General features: G+C 43.3%; 1 long non-coding RNA gene across 1 annotated transcript; it reads left to right on the top strand.

The window, feature by feature from the left end:
- The first annotated feature begins 233 nt into the window (after positions 1–233).
- Positions 234–2,461, top strand: LOC144992105 (uncharacterized). Its single transcript, XR_013655902.1, has 4 exons — positions 234–424; positions 1,531–1,604; positions 1,906–1,959; positions 2,037–2,461. It is a non-coding gene; the product is annotated as an uncharacterized LOC144992105 (long non-coding RNA).
- The last annotated feature ends 3,341 nt before the right edge of the window (positions 2,462–5,802 follow it).

A 5,802-nucleotide genomic window follows, 5' to 3' on the forward strand; every position in this document is an offset into this window, starting at 1 on the left:
TTGGCTTCTGTGTCTTGTGCTTTCGTGCAAACTAGAAAGATATAAAAAAAGTTTAATGGAGTAAGACAAGAGAGGAAAAAATAATAAAAAGAAAGTACCATGAGGTAGATATACACTGAAAAAACGGGAAAAGTGGGGTTGTTCAATTTACAAATAGTAAACATGTTTGTTTAATATGAACAAATTATGTTTACCTTCGAAACATAATATAATCTTGAAAATCACACATCATTTCTTGCTGTGTTACTTTTATATATTTAAATCATGTTGACAAAACATGAAATAGTTCTGCTTGATCCTTTGCCCCTTAATTTTGGATAAGTAAACCCCATCGGTGAAGAAGAATTCCAGGAGGGGAAACTTTGCAGTCAGCCATTTTAGAGAAGCTACAAGCACCTGCTCTGGCTGGAGGAGCTTAAAAAAGGTAAGTTAATTTACTCTAACAAATTAATTTAAGAAAGTGGAAGGCGTAATTGTATCATTAGTGTTATTTTTTTCCACGGGGAAGAGCTTTGTAATCCACTTTTGTCGTAGTTATCAAAGTTAAGGCTCTGCGCGCCACTTTTGTCCCTGCCGGCCGCAGCCCTCGGACGGCAGGTAGGGGGAGGTGTGTGTGCGCGGTAAATTGTACTTTCACGTCGCAGGCAGATTCAGCTGTAAACGCGGTGATTTCAAATGATGTACGGGGAAGAGTGGTGAGTAGTTATGCCGTAGGAATTCGCTTTTGACAGAGGGCAGTGGGCGCTTGTGGGCACGGCGTTTTTTTTTCCACAGGCAGAAACTCTGCCAGGGGAATTTTCATCGTCACTAAGTCAGTGGATTTCTTTTTGCTAAATTCTGCGTTGTGGAGACCGAAATTGAAGGAAAATGTGAAAAGCTATCATTACTATTGTCATTATTTAGTTTTTCCATACCGTTCCACCAGCTAGTTTAAGGACGGCATTATTTGACCAGCAAACAGCACCGCACTTCTGTCTCAGTCAGCTGTCAATCATTCTCCGTGCGCGTCTCGTGCACAGAATGCGTTTGGTGTGTCCAGTTTACATAAGTCTTTGGTTTCAATCAGAGCTTTGTTTTCATTCTATGATGCTGAACATATTTTTATTTTAGCTTTGAGAGTTTAATGGAGTGAAAATATTCATGTCCTTTTGGAACAAGTGTATAATGTGTAGTAAAAAGTTTACTGCCTTATAATAATGTCTGTAATCCTACTTCACATATTCCTCCCATTTGTGATAAATTAATATGGGAATCCTTTATGGGTGGGGGGATTATCTACTCCCGATCTGCTAGTTTAGTTTTGCAGTTTCCATTTCAAAATTCGCGGGTTCTCATTAAGCGTGGTTTGAATCCTGTGGGGGGAGGAGGTGTCTAATGTTCTTTCTGGTCTAATTTCTTCAGAATATTTTTGCAGCTATTTATTTCAAACCAATGCATGTTTAGTTATTAAAATGATACAACAAAGCTGTGGAAGTCTCACTCTCTATATATATTTGAAATTTAACTAATAAACCTCCGTCCTGATTACAGAGCTCATCACACAACACTTCAACTGCTCCTCCCTGATCATGCTGGGGTCCATGCTCCAGTCTTCACTGAGTCAGGTGGGTCACCATGCATTTACTATATATTATTGGAATTATTGTCTCCTCGATTGTCATCGAATCGGGAGGTAATCAAGATTGCCAGCCCTACTCTTTACACACACCTTTTATGCAGAGATATACATACATAATAAATAATGAAATTGATGGTTATCCCACTACCTCTGTTAACATGACACTAAGGATATAATGATTTTGTTAACACAGTAACTATAACATTTATTGATGAGCCAAGGGTAAGAATTGTATTTTTCCAAAGTTTTCATGTGAATTTAAATTTTTTTGACTCTTTGTATTTCAGACTGCTGACCTTCTCGCCAATATAAGCAAGTTCAGGGGTTTATTCAAAGTACAGGTGAGTTGTGTAATCTAGACGCTTTAACTAAACTTCAAATGTGAACTGTGCACACAAATATGTTCTGTGTTCTTTAGAATGAAGACCATGCAGCAATCCAGGAGGCAATCGAGGACACCACGGTGGAAATTTCCCTCCTAATGGAAACTGGCAGTGGTGAGGAAGAGGACATTCTCGTGGTCCACATCTCCCAGGCTGTGGTGGTCGACCCACCAAGTGTCTGAGTGGCAGATGCCAAGGCTTTTTTGGCCTTATTTACAGCACAAATCTGATTACCATCTTCATCTCAGAAACACCTTGTCATGGGGCCCGTGACTTTGCTCCTGCTATGATCTCCTGGAGGCCCTTCCCTTCTTGAGCTCTCCCGCTGGTCACAGGTGTTCTGTATTATGTTGATTGGTTTGTCTATTTATGCAGTGTCTGATCTTGTTTCTGTGTCGGAGCGTCTTCGTTCTACGCTCTGGTGTTATGGTTCTCTGGCATTAAAGCCCCTTCGAGTGAACTATTGGATTTGGGTCGTTCTTCCTGCTCTTGGGTTCTCTCCCTTGGACATTCCGTCACACACCTTTGAGGTAATCCAAAAAAAACTGTATTAGAGTTGTAAGGCAAAGTGGTTTCTAAGGTTTCAGGCTTAAAGATCCGACTCTTTGAATAAAATGACCTTTAAATAGTTTAACTTTTTCCTAAGAAGGGATTCCAGCTGTTTGCTTTGGCTCTGTTATCTTCTGTTTAATAAAAATAGTAAGCCCAATTTATTTTGATTTGTCATTTTTTGCTACACTGTAAACATATTTTTCAAGTTTAGATAATAAAAAAGTTAAATCTGAAATTTGTGTTCAGTGTCATATGTTCATTGGATTGTCATAATGCACAAGAAAGTATTTGCTTTAAATAATAATCTGCAATTGCAATTTTATTTTTCAATTTAAATTTTATTAAAATAATTTATAAATTAAATGAACTATGTAGGTAATTTCAAACAAATAATAGTGTTTAAATGTTTGAAAAAATTATGGTAAATGACATAATAAAATCTAGTTTGTTTATGTAAAATTATTAGGTGCAGAAACAAAGAAGAATTCATTACGGTAGAACATGATTTTATTATGTGCAATAATTATATTGGTTCAACATGATTTTTTTGCGCGCAACCGATGTCCATGATTTTTTTATGTCAATCCAACAGGTCTTTTTTTTCAGTGTAGGTATATTTAAACATAACTAAATAAAAAATGCAACAGTAAAAATGCAAGAGTAGTTCTGGTGTGACGCTTTCTGTGGTTTTGTTCAGTGTTCTTGAGTGGTCTGGAGTCAGGAGTTCAATAGAGCTATAGCTTTTGGTAAGAAGCGTCCTTGTGGCGAGTGGTTTTGGTGCACATAGTCCTAAAGCGCCACCCTGATGGGAGAAGGCTAAAAAAGGCAATGTCCGGGATGAGAGGTGTCCTTTGCAATTCTGCCAGCTCGCTTCCTGGCGCTGGACCGGTACAGGTCCTGAAAGGAGGGAAAGAGTGGAACCAATTTTCCTCTCAGCAGATCTGATGATTCTCTGAAGTCTGTTCCTGTCGTGTCAAGTTGCTGATCCAAACCAGACCGTGATGGATGTGGTCAGGACAGCTTGGATTATTGCCATGTAGAAGATGGTCAGCAGCTCCTGAGACAGGTTGAACAGCTTTAGTTGTCGCAGGAAGTACAATCTATGCTGAGCCTGTTTCCGGAGTGAGTCAATGTGAGCGGTTCACTTAAGGTCCCGTGAGATGGTGGACCCCAGGAACCTGGGTGAGTCTGTGGAGGGTACACTGCTGTTGAGAATTGTGAGTGGGGGATGGGGTAGGGGGGGTTCCTCCTGAAGTCCACTGTCATCTCCACCGTTTTAAGTGGGTTCAGCTCCTTCAGGTGGTCCAGCACCAGTCGTTCAAAAGATTTCATGACCACCGAGGTCAGGGCGACTGGTCTATAGTAATGTATAGTCATGGTGCAGCGGTACGGCGGTCGACCCATGATCATAAGATAGCAGGTTCAATTCCTGCCTTGCACTCCCATGAGTCGAAGTGTTCTTGGGCAAGACACTGAACCCCACCTTGCCTCTGGTGGAAGGTTGGCGCCAGTGGAGCCGTCATCAGTGTGTGAATGTGTGGATGGGACTGTGACTGTAAAGCGCTTTGGGCCTTGAAGAAGGTAGAAAAGCGCTATATAAGTATACACCATTTACGCCATTTAATCCTGTGACTAGGGACTTCTTGGGGACAGGGATGATGGTGGAGAGTTTGAGACAAGCAGGTGCCACACACATCTCCAGGGAGCTGTTAAAGATCCTGGTGAAGATGGGAGCTAGCTGGTCAGCACAGACTTTCAGGCAGGAGGGAGAGACTCCATCGGGTCCTGGAGCTTTTCTGATCTTCTGCTTCTGGAACTGTTGGCCTCAGTACAGATGAGGGGGCAGATGTGGGGGAAGTTAGGATTGCAGGTCGATACTGTGTGATGGAAATGGTGGCTGAGGGGGAAAGTGAAGTTCTTTCAAACCTTGAGTAGAAGTCGTTAAGCTCCTCAACCAGGTGATAACTGTCTGAGGGGCGGGGGGATGGTCTCCGGTTGTTGGTGATGGTCTGCAGGCCTTTCCAAACTGCAGAAGAGTCGTTGGCAGAAAACTGGTCCGTCAACTTTGCAGTGTAGGACCTCTTTGCGGCCTTGATCTCTTTGTCAGCTTATTCCTGGCCTGTTTGTACCGGTCCCGATCACCACTCCTCTAGGCCTCTTCTTTGTCCTGACTTAGTTGTCTCAGCTCAGCAGTGAACCATGCTTTGTTGTTGTATGTGCAGAAGGTTTTAGTCTGCACACACATGTCCTCACAAAAACTAGCCGCGGTTACATGGGCAGAATATCTTGATCGGATCAATGGTCGGGTTAAAATTCACCCATGCACATGGGATCAGAAAACCTTTTTCAGATCAGAACAAACGTTCCCATGGTCACACTTTCGGTCTGAATGAATCATTTGGGCATGCGCAGTAGTGTTAAAAACTCCCGGATGAGGAAGTAGGTCCCGTTCTAAACAAACAGCTGCCACAGACATTTATTTTATGCAGCAGCTCGGTAATATACGAGACGATCTTCCAAACGTGCTTTTATTAATGTCATGAATAGTATGAAGCGCCTGTTCGCTCATCGTTTTATTTAATCCGTGTGATCTGTGCTGGAAGAAGGGTTAGGACAGGCTATAAACACTGGCTAACCGGCCTGATGGACACAAAATCCAGGACCATGCAGGAAACGCTGCAATCTGCGTCTTGGCTGCACGTAAATGTCTGGGAATAACATCAGTCTTTATTTTGTCGGGACACAACTGGAAACACGAATCTACGTGATTGTTTGAACGATTCTAAGGACTGAGCGACATTTATTTCTGCTTCCCCAAACTCGCTGCGTGAGCTGGCAGCTCTCCTGAGTCCTGCAGCCGCTAACCCAGAGCGGCGGGACGGCTCGCAGTCTGAATTCTCCCACACATAACAAAACAAAAAAAAAACATGCACACCGAACAAGCATCCTCCTCCCATCAGACACGAATTTATTAATCCAGCTCCTCTGCTCACTCGGGTGCCAGTGGACCAAGTGAGCGTCGGGGGGCACGAAGTGCTCCTGCCCCGCATCTCCCTCGTGAGGTGTGAAAGAGAGGCGAGAGCCAGCGGGGCGAGAGCCAGCGGGGCGAGAGCGGAGCGGCACTTTTCACGGGGCGTCCGCAGAGCAGCTGGTCGGTCCCGTATGACCTCCAAGGCTCTCACTCAGCGAAACACCATCTATGCGTGACGTAACCCAGAGCAAAAGTGACACACGATCGGAATGACCGTT

Source organism: Oryzias latipes, chromosome 5, assembly GCF_053564925.1.
Source record: "Oryzias latipes strain Hd-rR chromosome 5, Olatipes_Hd-rR_3.1".
NCBI classification, from domain to species: Eukaryota; Metazoa; Chordata; class Actinopteri; order Beloniformes; family Adrianichthyidae; genus Oryzias; species Oryzias latipes.